Source organism: Geospiza fortis, unplaced genomic scaffold (genome assembly GCF_000277835.1).
Source record: "Geospiza fortis unplaced genomic scaffold, GeoFor_1.0 scaffold100, whole genome shotgun sequence".
NCBI classification, from domain to species: Eukaryota; Metazoa; Chordata; class Aves; order Passeriformes; family Thraupidae; genus Geospiza; species Geospiza fortis.
In genome coordinates, this window is record NW_005054350.1 from 1,978,503 (window position 1) to 1,996,559 (window position 18,057).

The following is an 18,057-nucleotide window of genomic DNA, read 5'->3' on the forward strand; positions in this document are numbered from 1 at the left end:
GTACAGTGTAAATGGCTCCTATAATAGGAATCTGAAGACTTCTGCAGGGCTTGATCAATTACAAACAAAACTGGAGTTCATGGCCGTTTGTTTAACAAATGTTTTTAACTTCAGAAAGTGTTTGTAGGGATCCAGGCATTTACATGCAGAGACATATACCTTATGACTTATAGTCACAATACACTAAAAGAAGGCAGATCAATTCCAAAAAAAAAACTCTGTGCTACAGAGTAATGCTAAAAATATGCAACAGGCAACGTAATAGACATACAATAAATACTTCACTATTATTTTGTGTTGTCACCTTATTGCAAAGTTCCACACCCTCTTGGCAATTTCTCACGGGCATCTTCTCACAGCACGGACTCCTTCTTCTTCACAACACAGCCAACAAACTCCAACTCTCTTCTCAACCACCTACCCCCACTCTTTTGTAGCACTCTTCTTCTTACTGGACACAGCTGTGGCCTATTAAGGGCAGGCCTGTTCCTAATCTTTGTTAATTAGTACAGCTGCAACTCCTCAGGGGTGAGATTACCTTCTGCACTATTCTCTTACATCTCTTACATTCTATCTCTCCACACTACAAAGTAATGCTAAAAATATGCAATAAATGATGTAATATACATACAATAAATATTTCACTATTATTTTGTGTTTTAAGATAGATAGTTTTCATTCAGATTTCATTCAGATTTAGGATCATTGCTCTCATCTAGTAAATACCAAGAGCTTGAAAGGTATTTGTACTCTTTTTCTCTGAAAATTAATTTACATTTAAAACACTTCTGTAATACTCCATATATCTACTCATTCTCTACTTAGACCCTAGTACAAATTGGGAAGAATATTATGAGTAAATAGCCCCCATATTTTAAGAGACTAAAAACTCTGGTAAAACTTATTAAAATATGAAATATTAAACCTAAGAAATAAAAAGAATGGGTTTTGAAGGAAAAAGAAAACAAAACTTTGTTGATTATATGCAGTAATTCAAGTTTAAGTACATATATGGTCAGTACACTTGCCTCATCAATTCATTACCTCATCTTCTCTGAACAGTAAAAGGTATCTATCAGGAGGCAAACTGTAGCCTCATTTTACTCCGTTACTCCCACTTTAAGCCCTCAAAGAGTACAATCTGATTTTTTTTACTTCTCTTGTCCTTTCCACAATTCACTGCATGAAGGTTTTGTGCATGTCTCTTGACTATCCAGAAACATTTTTCATGACTTTAACATATTGATTACACGGTTACTGCCTTTGGTATTCAAACAAAGAATCTCAGAACAATCTCGTCTCAATGTATTGGAACTGCAATAGAATGATTTTAGGGTTCTTTTATTCTTAACTAAGAAAACAAACTACCAAATAAAATTATATTTCAAACTCGATCTGAATGTAACAGTAGATGTGTGCACAAAAAGTACAAATTGGTGTAGCCTACGGAGAAAACATCATGTCTTCATTCAGTGCCAAAGCATATCAAAGTATAGCATAGCCAGAATTAAGGACATTAATTCAGAATCAGGGACATTAATGACCAGTTATCAGCAGTATAATACAGTGTTTTATTCCTTCCAGGAAATAGCTAATACAGTTTTAAATTCTTTTCTGCTTATGGTTTATTTTTGATAGGTAGGAAATATAACAGAGTGAACTCAGATTAACATTTTTTGTAGTTAGTAGGATATATTTAAAGAGGCAAAATATACTGTTGTACTTTCTGGAAAATCTTATTACAGTTGTCACTGCAGCTGTAGAAATTACAACACCAAGAATTATCTCAAGCTTTGAGAACATTTCTTACTTCTATTTGACATGGACTCAGTACTTTGCCATACAGCTCAGAAAATCTAGGTTATCAGCTTTATAAAATAGCAAACAGTTTAAGTAGGGCCCAATGAAGCAATACAATGACTTATGACTGAAAATCTTCACAAACTTGTTTTGAACAAAACAAAAAGTCTGTATTCTTTCTTCTCCCCCTTGTATTATCAGTGTTGTTTTACTGAAAAGTATATTCTCTCTTTTTACAGAGTTGGTTTTGTATTAAAAATGTTAGAAAAAAGAATCCTTACTTTCCAGTGTCTTATACTAAATGTAGACATCTTTTGGATATTTGGTCTTCATCTTCAGTAAAAAGACAGAAAAAATACTCACCACTTATTTCATAGTTCATGTGGATATACATAACCATGTTTTAGAAGCATTACTTCCATAACTGGACTATCTATTTTATTGGAATATTTACAAGGTAAACGAAGATGCCAGGTGTTGAAGTTTTAGTGTGTAAGGATAAAAGATGGCTGAAGAAACTCAGATAACTGAGGATATAGGTGATTAATGTAGTCTTAGGTGACTCCAGGATATTGGAAGAACAAAGCTAAAAATAATGCAGCTTTAAAGACACCAAATTTCTTCAGTTAAAAAAAAAATAAAATTACATCAACAAATCCTTTGGGATTTGTTATACGGTTTGTTTGGTGGGGTTTTCTTGCTTGTGTTTTAAGGAATAAACTTTATACTTATTCATAAGATTTCCTTTTAATTTTGTTAGCTCTTATCACAGATATCCTTATAAGAGTTTTATCTTGGCATCTCATATAATTTGACTTCTCACCAATTCTGTCTGAAGCATTAAATTTTATCATAAATAGTTTTGGATAGAAGCAGTGTCTCCTAGAACTAACATATTTTTGTCACAGAGAAGCGCTGTGTAAGGTAACCAGTTTTAGGGACTCTCAGAAGGGAATTTAGTGATGTTATAGTCTCCATTGCAAATGTGCTTAAGCTTGCTGTTCTAGTGTAACTCCTCTATATACTGAGCAAAGAACTCAAGGCACTGTGTTTACTTTGGTAAAATCCTTAGATTTTCTAAGTCAACACACCGTATTCATCACAGGTGGCATGGAAGCTGCAGCTAGAAGTGATGAATGCTGATCAGGTTAGTGCTATTCTACTGCATGAGATATACAGTGTGTTAAATGAGTATTTTCATATACTTTAAAAATGTGTAAGTTATTTCCAAGTTTTTTTTCTAGTTTTGCTTTTGGTGGGTTTTTTTTGGTGGTTTTTTTTTTTTTTTTTGGTTTCTTTTTTTTTTCCCACAAGTATCCAAAGAAAATTATAGGCAGGTATATTGAACACATGGATATCAAGGAAATTGGTTTCCATGGGAACCTTATCCACATGACAGTTTTCAAATGCTTTTCTGCTTTACAGGTGTCATTTCAGTAATTCTAACGGTATTAATATTGCAAGTGGACGTGAAATATATGATATAAAATGATTTGTTTGTGTGCAGGTGTGGACAGAACCTAAGCAAACAGCATATCGATTGAACAGCTTTTTCCACTCTGTGACTGTTTGCCTGTTTATTGTAAACTATTCCCAAACACCTCATTTTGGGACAAATCTGAATATCATTTGTTCTGCCTCTAAGTTTTAAGCATACATACACTTCTAGAAGAAAGAAAATTAGTTTCAGCACAATGCATGATAAGTTCACTATACATTAAGGGATTGCTTCATTATGAAGCATTCACATCTGAAACCAATTTTCTTCCTGCAGGAGGAGGCTACATGAAAAGTGTTGCAGACGAATTGTGATAGCAACGTGGCAACAATGCTGGAAATCTGTACAGAAATGTGGCAACTGGTGAACCCTGTTGCCTTGATTAGTACATTAACTACAAAGCAGGTATTAGTGGACTGTGTTAATGGGCTGCACAAAAGGTCAGGAGGACTTAGCTATCATTTTTTCCCCACCAATTTATTGAATATTTATCTTGCCACTCTTCTGATTTGAATACATCTGAGGAGGACTGGTGAACTTCATAGAGAAAAGACACTTTTTCCTTTTTCCCCCTCTCTTTCTTCATTTTTTTTTTTGTGTTAGACAAGAGGTCATTTTGAATAAGAGTATGTAGTAGCTTGTCAAAAAGAAACCACTTTAAACAGGGACTAATACCCAAAGGATGCATCACTTTGTTGTTAAACTGCTACCAAGGTGTGTTTATCTGGTCTGAATGTACATCTCAATCTGTTTCTTTGTAGCAGAGGAGACAATACAGAGATTATGAATACAATTTTTTTCATGGTGTAGGTACTTAATCGATCTGTTATTTCTCCTTCAACTGAGGGAAAATTATGATTTTCAGATGCAAATATTGATCTTAATCTCATCCCTTAGGAGAAGTATCTATCTCTCCTTTATTAATTTTTGAAGAATGCACATCTTGTTCTGATTGGCTTGAAGACAATCACCTCCTCAAAAGAGAAGAGTGAATGAACAATTTTAAAAAAGAGACAAGAAAATTGCTTGCTGGAAATTTAAGTTAGTAATCATCATTTATTAAAATTTATATTGTGTCAAATAGTTCCAGAGTGTAGTAAAATTAAGGGGAAAAAATAACACAGATGTTGAAGAAGGTGATAATAAATGGAAGCAGAAGTTGGTTTTGTTTGAGTCAGAGAAAATCCACCAAATAAAAATGAAAGGTAAAGATATATTTGATTATAATTACTTAAAAGATAAGATTGCTATTATCAGAGAATATAAATGGTCTATATCTAATGACTTCAGAAAATTATTTTCAGAGTTAATTTCTAAACCTTTTGAGAAAACAAACCATTTTGGGATATGTACACCATATGTATTTCGCCATAAATACTAACAGTGATGGCATCCATTAAAGATTATGTCTGGATTAGATATTTCCAATCTACCTTCATGGATGAAAGTAAGAAAATATATCTCTTGTGTTTGGGTCACTTCATAGCATTCATAAAAGCAGTGTTTCATAATTCTAAAATTTGAACAAATCTTCTCTAGTATTTTTTCTGTTCAATCTTTTAATGAAATCTTTATTATACTTCCTTATAATTTCCTTGTAAAAAAATCTACCTCCTGAGTCACAAGCCACTCTGGTCTTCTCTTGAAAGATGTGATTTAAAGATTTTTCTTTCTGTTCTCTAGACATAGCAGAATGTCTAGACAACCACTAAGCAAAATGTTGTCTTTCTTTAGTATGCTGCTCTTCCTGCAACAGAAACACACACATATGGCCAGATGTGAAATACTTCTTCCATTGCTCTGAAAACTGCAGCCTGGTTTATGCTGACGGCTGTTCAAGGTGAAAGTACCATTTTTGCCATTTTCACACATCAGAAAATCATGTGTAAATGCAGAATCCTGTGCAGATTCCTACCGAGGAGTGAGAAAAAGATAAGTATTTAAAACCAGTAAATTATTGTGACTATCTTTCCTACAGAGTAGCTGCTTCCTGTGGAAAATCAACAGAAACAACTCTTTCCCCCAGGGTATCCCAACCTACAAGACATGGACTTGTGGTCAAGGTGTCTGATGCATCAGACTGAGGATAGGTTATCTGAATGTCATGGGAGAGAGAACCAAACACAGCTTTTGAACAGGAGATACTGAAATAAATTGACTCAGACATTTTTTAGCAGCGAACTCTAGAAGACGCACAAAGGGCAACTGGCAACTGGAGAAGTCTCCCACAGGTTAGGTTCACACAGAGACTGAAGTGTACCTTTAGCGCAACCTCTCACCATCCACAGTAAAAATAAGCTGAACAAGTGTCATGCTTGTCCTGGCTTTTGTCCATACCAGATGGGATCCCTGATCTTACTGATCTGTTTACATGTGATCACTGGATATTGCATGTATATCTTATCTAGGAAACAGTCTTCTTATGAGGATATAATTTTAAGTAAAATGCATCCTGCATTCATAACTGCTAGACAACAAGTTGAATATTCATTATATTTATACAAGCAGCAAAAAGCTTCAGATTAATTAATGTGGAGATCCCTCTACATTCCCTATAGAATACACTAAATCATGTACTTTTGTCATTCTAGAAAGCTGTTACTAATTTTTCTTTGAAGATAATTTTTGGTATCTTCAAAAAGGCTTTAATCCATCCAAGGTATATCTTTTCCAAACAGAATTTTGTGTTTTAAGCCATTACTATTATTGTAATAATATTTTTTTTAACTTGTGCATTCTGAAATCTTTCTGAAGTACTGTCTTTTTAAGAATAAACTGAGGACAAAAAAAAAAATAATAATCATCTCGACTTAATTACCTTCTTTCAAAAGGTGAAACATATTTCAAATTTAAGTAACTTGCCTGAGGACAGTTTTCTAGAGTTTATGTCTTTTTCAGATAAACATTTAAAGTCTTTCTTTTTCTTACAAAGAGAGTAAACATGAATTGGGAATCAGATTAAATTAATTTGATTCCAGATTCCAGCCTTTTAAAAGAACACATAACCAGTCCTGTAATATCTTTTTTTTTTGTCAGTGTATACAGCCATACACAGCTTACATTCTCACTGGTTGTAAAGCATTTAATATCCATTAATTTCAGTAAGAGTTATCTTCCTAAATATTTATTGAAGCTCTGAACAACATCTAATCAGATTTCTGTCTCCAACTGTTTTTCAATGGATCTTTAAGTGATAAATCACATAAAATTTCTGTTCTGTAAAAGTCAAGATGCTATACACAATCAACCTTTAATTTGATTCCAGAAAGGTGGCCCTAGAAATTTGGCCATATAGTCCTCTGTAAAATCTAAATTTGGCATTTTCATTGTACATAAATTATTCGTGGCAACTGTTGGTTTATTTCAGTATTCCTGTTTCTGTCATCTATTACATTTTTTGGGGGAAAAAATAGATAACAGATTTTTGCTTTTAAAGAGAATTCTGAAACTTGATACACTTTATATGTTTTTTCTTAAGACAAATACTTCACCCTAGGCATTTTCTTAATTTCAGAATAGTGTTTAAGGACACTTACCATCCACAAAAGGAATTTCTTCTCTAACTGTAATTATACAGTAAGGCTTGGATAATTAAAACCAGCTGTAAACACCTAAAGCTGAGCTCTGTGTGAACATCGTTCATGTCTGTGAAAGAATCTATCTTTGATCTATCACAAACATCCAAATAAGCAAGACTGCCAAATCCAAATCCAGACAAAGTCTGAGGACTTGTAAAGCATTGGAAAACTGACTTGAAATCTTGCTGATCCAGTGTGGTACTCCTTAGAAATTAATATCTTCTGAGAAAACAATCAGATTATTTTCTCATACTGGACTCTCCATAGCTGTTCTCTATGGGTCCGTACTCACTGTTATTTTTAATATTACCAAGAATACTTTTTAAATGTCTGAGTGATAGGATCATCAGTTAATCAGCTTCCTACAATGGGAAGAACATTTGTGATTTTAGTCTTAAAATTTGAAGTTTTAAGTCATCAGGGTGACAATGTAGTAGTGCAATTAAAAAAAAAAGCATAATTTTAAATTATTTTAAATTTCTCAGTTTGAAATTGTCCCTATAACCACTGGGACTGATGTCTTTCATATTCAAGTTTTAAATTATTTAAAATTAAGTTCAAATTGAAGCGTCATTGAACTGTGCCCTTGTGCATCTTGGTACTATCAGGTTTGTCAAATGTGCCATCCAGAATTTTTCAAACAAATCTATATTTTGAGTTTATTTGAAAGTCAGCTAACATTCTTACAATTACAGATGGGGGTAGGGATGTGTGGTATGCACGCCATATATGCATAGATACTACCTTAGTTGTGTATCTGCATGTTTCTTTCTGCAAAGATTTAAAAAAAAAAATCACTTCCAAATCAACAATCTCCCGCAGTACATCTTTTCTTACTCTATCTTGCCTCCCTTACTTCCATTGCCTGGTGCTAAGTGAGTCTCTCAAGGTCTCTTCAGTATCCATACATTCCAGTTTGATTGCATAGAAGCACTTGCTCCTTTTCAGTGTTGAATCAGGTCAACTGCAGAGCAGCAGCAGAGGGATTGTGTGATTGACAAGTCTGCCTTTGGGATACCAGCAGACAAGAAAGTACATTGGTAGCAGAGGCTTCAATTAACTTGATGGAGAAATAGCACAAGTGGAGCCACACAATTTTTTTACATGAATCTTAAGAAATAACTACATAAATGCATTCAAACTCAGAAGCAATCTTTGGAAATCAGTCTGACACAAATTATCTGTGAGAAATTTTGATCAAGAAAGGATTTTGCTTCAAGCTCACTCCTACAGCATTTATCCCTGGTGGTTCATTTATGATGGTCTTAAAGTAAACTCTCAGATAAGGTTAAAACACTGACTGGAGTTCCAGAAAAGTTGAAGTCATTTAGAGACTTAGCAAATTTGTTATTTACTTTGATAGGTGAAAAAGGGACAAAATGCATTAAACCAATCCCTAGTGCATTATACAAACATTCCCATTTATAATCTGAGTCATCCACTGGCTCAGTAATTCTAGTATCAAGGATGTGGTAAGCTCAAAAGTAGCTCTACAGCACTGAGTTGTAGCAAAGGCAAGCACATGCTAATTTTAATTTGTGCACCAGACTGTAGTCTAGTCAGACACACTCAAGATAGAGTACACGTTTTAGTGATGAAGGTCAATATTATTTTAAATTCAACATGCAATTATGATTTTTTTACCTGAATTTCATTCTAAGTTCTTGTTGAAACCTTTTTTTATTTGTGCCATTTGCCTCTAAGCATGTTTAAAAGTAGTCTGAGAATGATTTTTGCCTATGATGCATTTGTTATTAAAAAAAAAAAAATCCTTAGGTGAACCTCATGCTTGAATATTTTCAGTTCATTAACTTGGAAATAATAAACCTAACTTATTCAAAAACTTTGTACATTTTTAGTGAGTTCTTACCTGCACTGTTTTTTGTCCTATGCCATTGGGAGTGAATGCTGAAGGCAGACTGAATGAAAATTGTTTTGACACCATTGCTGAAAGAATTTTAAGATCCTTTTAGTCGGCTGCAATTATACTGTTGAGTAAGGAATCCAAAACCAATGGTCTCATTAGTAAGTGTTTCAGTAAAAACTGCCATCCATTGTGACAAGATATATTACATGTTTTAAACTCTCTTGCAGTCAATGATAACTTTTGTATATATAAAAATATTTTTTTCTCCATGCATGCCAAAAATCTCTCCCATTTTAACTTAGATCATCCCAAAATAAATTATCAATTAGTTTAATTCTCAGAGATAATCTTTTTTATATGATTGCATTGACAATGTGATTTCTTTAGGATGGAGTAAACTTATTGACATGAATACCAAGTACAACTGTTCATGCATTTCATATCTATGCAGAAAAAGTATAACAAATGCAAAACAATTTATTTTATTTTTATCTTGCCCCAATTACTTTTACATCACCAATTTTGGCAATATGAGTTGGCTTGGGCTGACCTTTCATACTTCATACACCATCTCCCAAGAGTAATTTGCTTGAAATAATTTGGTCTTATGTGGATGATGTAGCTTTGTGAACTAATTGCAAGAGATACTAAACAATTTTTTAACAGGATATAGACGAAACAGAGAGAGAATTCTACCCTTTTAATGTTACTTTCAGGAACAACAGCATATGTCAGAAAAAAGTGCAGTAATCTGCATTTTTAGGTCCTCACCATGGAAAATATGGAAAATGCTGAACACTGTGAACCAAGAAGAACACTTTGGGGTTTTTTTTTTAAATATGAGTATTTAGCATGCTACAAAAAACTCAACACCTGGTGAGGATGGCTCTTATGAGCTATTAAATGAATAGCATTCTTCAAACTTCCTCATCTTAAATCTGTGTGTGACTCAAAGCAAATGCTATTTTGCTGTACTTAGTCCTATTACAGTATAATTACTTGGAAATCTGCATTTGGAAACATTTGCCAATAGAAAAGACTAGACTTCAAATAGAATTAAATATACTCATTTGCCTTGAATACACTGCAAATATCTCACTCAGATTGCACTAAGTGCAGCAGTCTATGATAATGTGCACATTTTATGCATATACATTTTATTCCTCGATTGCACATTTTGTCAGCTGGATGAATGCACCTTCCAGAGAGAAGCTGTGATGCTCAGGACTGTCCCAAAGTAAAATATGATTAAAGCGGTATCTTTTTCCCTGAAAAGTCCTGCTGATGCCCCATGTGTACTGAGAGTCTTAGATAAAGATAACTTGTCATCCCATCCCTTTTCATCCAAAGATGAATTCCTAAAGGCTCTAGCATGCAACATGTGGCTGTGTAATGGTTTAATCTATTGCTGATCACTGATAGTAGCAAATGAATTTCAGAAGTTACAGGTGACATCCCCATAAAAGCTTCATGGGCCACATTTTACTTGTCCTTGCCTGCTGCCCTCTGTCAGCTGATCAGCCTTTGTTGTGCCAGAACTTCCAAGACCTAGATTGTTACTGCAAATCGCCAATTGACAGCCAGGATAGGGGACTGCATGGATGCTTCATGTAATTATTCCCAAAGTGTCTTGCTAATCCTGAACTGAACTCCCAAAGGCTGAAGGAAGCATGACTCTGAAGAAGCAACAGATAAGAAAAGTTTGCAAGGGATGTGTTTTTAATTTGCAGAAGTTTTCTTAAGAAAATTGCAAAGGTAACAGCCCATACTTGCACCTATAGTGTTGAGTTTAAGCCTAATTTCTTTGGCGTACTCTCCTACCCATCTGCTTGGATGTTTCTAATAAGTGGCAGCTGAAGCGACATCATGACAAAGACTGAGGAAGATCTATAAACAAAGACACCAAAGACTGTCAGACAAACCATGGACAGATTATGTAGTTCTGATGCCAAACATCAGGAGTAGGGGTAGTAGGTACAAGTTATTGTGACATGTAACAGAAGTTACCTTAGTGTTGAGCTCATATCAATTTTTTTTTCTAATGAAAGCCCTTAGTGCAGTTAAAGATGGTGTTTGTAGACTTGAAGTGTCTGGATGAATATGCAGGGAGACACGCTGGATATGTATCTAACCACCACAACCAAGAGTTATGGGTGGTAAATGTAACCACTGATGAATAGAATACATGAATGCATATTTGAAATGCCCAGTGTGAATTGGCTTAAGAAAAAGGGACTAGCCCATAGTCTTTGTATTTAAAGAAATGCAAACACAATTCCTGTGCCAAACTAAGCCTCCAGCCTGTTTGGAATCCACACAGCATCTGATATAGCTTGTTAAAAACTTCATAGGATGTGCTTTGGTTGACAATCCTTTTCCTGCCTAGGACAGCATCTCAATTCTGAAACTGGTATGTATTGAGCTTTGATGAAAAGAGAGTTAAGATGATAATACTTCTTCCACAAGGGGCACTTTATTGCACATATAATTTAAAAAGATTTCCTGTTCAAATCTACTTAGATATGTTACTTTCCTTTCAATTTCCTCTTTAGTTCTAAGAGGTACATTACAAGCTTATATGCCAATACATGGCCTGGATACATATTAAGTTTCCTTTTGCTACATTAATGATATGAATTTTTCTTCCACAGTCAGTGTACACAACACAAATTATGCTGCTTTTGGTGAAGTCTTTCAACTGCTGGATTCCTTCTACCTTCTTGCTCTTGTTTGAAGTGTATTGATTTTTAAGTACCATAAGAATATGTCTGCTGAATGTGAATAAGAGTGTTACTGATTCTGGAGCAGGAGCCTCACAGTCTTCCAGGATATGTTTTCCAGCTCATTTTTGATATATAATAAATAACTAACTACTTTAGGCAACCTTGTCATCCACCAATTGCTCTGCTAATTGCGATGAGGATTCCATTTTCATTGCAGTGTTTTAACTGACATATCTACAACTCATTGTTTCTATCCATGAAGATATCATTATTCTTTTTTTCTTTTTTTGATTCAAGATCTTGCATTTCAGTTTGGCCCTGTCTTGAAGACTTAGAATATAGCCATACCAGCTGAGTCAGTGCAGTCTTTTTTTTTTTTTAATATGTAGTCAGTATGCAGTAATAGATCTAATGTTAGTGAATCTTTAATATTTCACTCTTGTTCTGATTTTATTCAATATGTAGAACTGGAATACAGCTAGATCAGTGGAGCTCCCAGAAGGACATTACAGAAAACCCACATCCCTTGAAAATCCTGTTCTCGGAAAAGAAGTATTCTCCAGACAAAAGAACTCTTCTTCTTGCCAGGAAAGGAAAGCTTTGTTCTTTGCCAGGAGAATGGGCTGTCTTTGATAAACTTCCTCTTCTATTACCTATGCATAAATAATAACCTGCTTTGATTTGGAATTTATTTCTCTTGTCAGACAGCCTATGGGAATTGTGTGTGAAAATCTGGTAATAATTAATATCTTCAATACTGATGTGTCATTTTGATTCATTTCCTTTCTCCTGTACGCAAAGTCTAACTTAATGTTTTCAGTATAGCGGATGTCTTTTCCTTCCCACATTCTGTCCTCATGTAGCTTGTAGTAATTGGATGGGTTCATAGTTGTTACATCATATTTGCTATTTCCAGAATTGAGAGGTGTTTTCATTTCCTGGCAGGCCGTTTTATGGGAATTTTCATAATTCAAAACCTAATGGATCATTTTCTTCCTCTTCCTCTACTGCCGCACAAGAAAGCAAAAATTATCTATCTTTTAATGAGTCGATTTTCCCATTTCCTTTTGGAATTCTGGAATGATCATGAATTTTCCTGTTTTGGTATTTAAGCTTTTTTATTATTATTAAGCAAATCTCAATGGCTTTTCATATAATCAAAACTCTGAAATTCTTCCTTGTGATTCAGCTTAGAACTGTTGATTCACCTTAGAGCTGCTGTCAGCCTTAGATCCAGTTTTCCGTTCTTTCCTGTCTTGTTTGTTCAAAAGTTTAAAAATTTAAAAAAATACTGGATATTTTATTCAATTCATGATGTATCAGACATTTAATGAGAAGAACCATCTTGGAAAATTTTAATAAGTACTGAAAAATTAATAGTACTAGGTAAATATTTCAAGAACATCTCTTCTTTCCAAACTTATATCTTTCCCTTACAATGTGGACAAACATCTGAGATGTAATTTTCAGGCAATACATTCTTCTAGAAGGTTGCAAATGATCAGGGTTTAAAATTAGCCAGCCGCTAGATCACTCAGTCACTCCTCCTGCCCCCATCTGGATGAGAGAGTGAATCAGAAGTTTAAAAGTAAGAAAATTGTTGGTTGAAATAAACACAGTTTAATAGGACAGAAAAAGAAGAAAATAACAATAACAAAAAATATATATATAAAACAAGTGATGCAAATGAAAACAGTTCCTCATCACTTCTAACCCATTGACAAGAAGTGGCTGCCCTGTCAGCTTCCCTCCTATTTTATATCCCTAGAGTGGTGACATACATTATGGAATATTCCTTTGGCCAGTGTAGGTTGGCTGGTCCTGGCTGTGTCTCATCTCAACATTTTGTGTCCCACCAGCCTTCTTGCTTAGTTCAAACACAGCTTAGCAATCACTAAAACATCATTGTATTATCAGCAATATTGTCATACCAGATCTGGAAAACAAGACTGTACCAGCTCCTAGAAGAAAAATCAACTCTATCACAGCTGAAACCAGGACACAGACTAACTCTTTGAAGTTTGGTTTTTGTACTGTTACTGATTCTAAATTAGATCTTTCATTAACTGGGCTAGTAAATAAATAAATTTCTTCAGTTTAGAGAAACTATTGTTAAATCTAAAGCCATGAGATTCTAAAATACAAATACTACTATTAGACTGTTTATTTCTTTAAGAAATTTTAAATTCAACCTCTTTCATAGATCAAAACAACGTGTTGCTGGAAATCAGGCATGTGCTTAACTTTATGTAAATACTGTTTGATTAAGTATCATTCATAAAGTAGCACATTCCCAGGATGCCCTCTTCTTTTGGTCATTAGCACAGGGTAAGATTTAACTCTTATTACTCATGTATGTCCTTTTTTGTTTGCAACCATGACACATGTGAAAAAGTCTAAATCATATATTAAAACTAGATCAAGTAGTGGTTTCCATTTTTCTCTGCAGCTTTATACACTTCATCTTTGGGGGAAAAATAAAAAGAATCATTTTACAAAGTAAGTTTCCTCCCTTTAGATTAAGGCTATAGTTGTTAAGGGATAATGTATTTAAGCTGAAATGTCCTAATAAAACAGACTTATAATGAAAGGCTTGTCAAGTGTTTAATAGTAATACTAAGTGATTATTATGACACTGCAAAATGTGATCAAAGCCAATCACAGATACTTTTCCTAGGTCATATACCTCCAAACTACTAAATTGTTAAATTGCTAGCCATTAAGCTCGATCTCATTCCTGTTCCTTTGCACAGAGATAAAAATTAAGCATTTTGATGAACAACTCCACGTCAGAAACACCATAAAAGTTCATCTGTGCCAGCAATCTGCTTTTCTAGGGGCACCTTTTGGGTTTAAACAGCAGTTATGATGACAGTAATGATTCCAGCGTACCTCTGATTCAAAGATTACAAAAATACTTGTGTTACACGTAGTTAACCTGTACTCACTATTTGCTTCACATTCCCTGTTAAATATTATGAGCAGACATATTCAGCCAGAAGCACAGTAAGAGAAAAATATGTTGCATCAATACTTGCAGAGGGCCAGGCTGGGGTAAGCATGCCATAAAACTCTGGATATTTTCTCTGTGTAGCTAGATCCTTAGCAGCTACTGAAGTCAGGAGGCAATGAAGGATTGAAGGAAAAAAAAGGAAAGCCCTTGCACTTGAAGATAGTACTCCTAGGGATGGAATTAACCTAGAATGGGGAATGGGTGATGGCTAGCATGCACTCAGATTGCTGAAGATTTCATTTTAACATTTGTGATCTACAAATAGAAGCTGTCTGTGATGAAAATTTATTGTTTAAAAGGGGGAAGATGTGATTTTTGGAACCTAATATGAGAGGTGTGGTGTAGTAAAGATTTAGAGCCTGGTCTGAAGAGAATTAAATTTTTGACCAGGATAACTGTAGAAATTGACACTTTAAAATCTACCTGTGTTCACAGTTCAGTTAGTACCAGTGAAGAAAATGGAGTTAATACATCAGCACTTGATTCTATTTGGAGGGCAAGGACCTTCTAAACCCCCTAGAGAAGCAAGGACTTTCCTGTGCTATGAAGTTTAGGGTGGAGGCACCCCACCTACTGACTTGAATTGTTACTGTTGGGTTCCAGCAACTGAGAATCGTCAAAATGTACAATGGAGCATCACAATGCCAGAGCCTGAGAATTCCATAAATCCGTGTCAGAACAGCGAACACAGGACTGAAGGGAATTCACTGTGCTTCTAATGCAGATTTAGGCTTCCATGTAGAATTTGAGTAGGATGAGTCCTTATGAAAATGGAGATCTAACTTTCTAGTATGGAAATTTTGGGGCCTTCATATGAGGCTATAGATTTCTTAGGACCAGTACTTATGTAGATATAAATATGTACCTTATCATATATATTTCTTTATTTACTTGATATGTGTACACACACATATTCATATGCATCAAGACCAATGAACTAATCTGATAATGATATACACATAATGGAAACATATATGCATGTACATTTTATACTATGAGAAATGGCTGTGTTGGCTAAAACACCTCTTTGGAGGAATGTTTTATGGAATGGGTATGTTGCCGCATAAAACTTTGACTAGGATAATTATAATGCATTTCAATATCAAGGCAAGGCATAAATCAACACACTTTACAACTTTGCTTTTAAAAAATCCTCTGAAAACCCTCATATGTTCAGCTGGCTTTTAAGATATATGAATGTGTTTAAAAAGCTGTGTTTCATTATTGAAAATGCTGTTGGTAATTCATGGGGCTTAGCGGAGCACACATATTCATCCTGGCAAAACTAAGTGTTCTCACTATTGCTTGTCACCTGAGAAAGAATATAAATTAAACAAAATACACAGGTGACAAAACATGACTCTGAAGATTTTTTAATATATCATAAATGTTTCAGTGTTTCTGCAATTTCTAGATAAGCTAAATGTCAAAATTAAATTACTCCATGGAGTTATAACGTGGATAAAAATGTGTGACACATCTGATCTTATCACATTTAGCTGGGAATGCCCAGATTCTCTATTTTGAACATCCAGTTGAGGGTTGGACGAGTGGAGTACCTCCAAATGTAAATGAAGGGCAGATTCAAGATCCCTTCATGAACCTGAATTGCCACAAGTCTGTGGGTCCTGATGAGATGCATCCCAGGGTTCTGAGGGAGCTGGGTGATGTTTGCCCTGATAGTCTCCTTTGTATTTGAAAAGTTATGTCAGTTAGGGGAAGTCCCCAGTGACTGGAAGAAGGAAAATATTACTCTGATTTTTAAAAAGGAAAGAAAGGAATCCCCAGGGAACTCCAGACCAGTGAGCCTCACCTCTATACCTGGGAAAATCATGGAGCAGATCTAAATGGAAACACCATTAAGGCACATGCAAGACAAGGAGGTGATCCTTCACAGCCAGCATGGCTTTACCAAGGGCAAATCATGTGCAGCCAATCTGGTGGCCACACATGAAGGAGCGATTGCCATGGTCAACAAGAGATGATTGACTGATGAATCTACCTAGACTTCTGTACTACCTTTAACACAGTCCCAAAAATCATCCTTATCTCCACACTGGAGAGACCTGGATTTGAAGGGCGGACTATTCAGTGGATAAGGAGATGATGGATGGATGGATGGATGGATGGATGGATGGATGGATGGATGGATGGATGGATGGATGGATGGATGGATACAGAGAGTCGTGGTCAATGGCTCTATGTCCAGGAGGAGGTGATATCCCTCAGAGCTCTGTCTTGGGACTGGTGCTCCTCAATATTTTCATCAGTGACACAGAGTGGGATCAATTGCTCCCTCAGCAAGTTTGCAGAGGGCACCAGGCCAAGCTTTGCATTTGACACAGCAGGATGGGATGCCATCCAGAGTGACCTGGACAAGCTTGAGAAGTGGGACCCATGAGAACTTAATGAGGTTCAACAAGCCCAAGTTCACCTGGGTGAGGCTGATGCCTTTCCCTGAGACCTAAAAATTAAGAGTCAGACATGGTTAAGGGATAAAAGGTTTTTACCTCAGTATTTAATAAGGATCTTTATGGTGCACCACTTCTCCAAGGTGGAATACACTGAAATGCACAGACACAATAGATTATACAAATGTATGGACCTTACAAATTAGAACATCTAAAAAAGATGCCCCAATGAGAGGCTTGAATGAATAGTGTGATATTCCCCCATCCAAAAGAATTCCCCCCTGGATGGGCCTAATCTTAATTTACAGGATGTATTCTAAAGAGGACCTTGGTTTTTCAAGATAGTGTAGGGCTTTCTGACCTCCAACTACGAGGCCTCTAGGATGTTTGGTCTTTTGGACTAACAGAATATCAGGATTATGCTAAATTATCAGACTTAAGGAATTACAAGTATGCATGCTAAAAGCACTGAGGAAACATAAAAGGTATATAAAAGGTATATAAATGAAAAGTCAAAACATCACCATGGCATCAGGGTAATCCCAGACATGAGTACAGACTGGGAGAGGAACTCACCAAGCATTGAGAGGAGCTCTGCAGAGAAAGACTTGGGGGTTCTCATGGATGAAAAGATGGATATGAACCAAGAGTGTGGCTCACAGTCCAGAAGACCAACTGCATCCTGGGCTGCATCAAGAGAGGCGCGGCCAACAGGTAAAAGGACTAACGACCCATTTCTGGTCAAATTCTCAGGTATTATAAAATGGAATAGCTCTATTCAATAAAACACTGTCTCTATAAGCTTTTCTATTAACATGAATGTTTTGTTAATCATAACCAGCTCCATCATCTTGATTACAGCAAAAAGTACACATTTATACAAATTAGCAAGATTTAGCTATGTCTTACAAATACTACTGAAAGCATTGAATTATTGTTGTGAGTTAAGTTTTCAGAACAAAAATTTGCTGACTTGTTGAAGAAAACCTTTCATTTTTCTTTAAAGCTAGGCTTTTAATACCACAAATACTATCTAAGATAATGATGGCAAAACCTTTTTTTAATCTCTCAAAGCAGCTTCTCCATTTATCCCAGCATCAGACAAAAAGGACAAGTCAGATTCAGATAATCAAAAACTCACAGAATGATTGAGATTGGAAGATCACC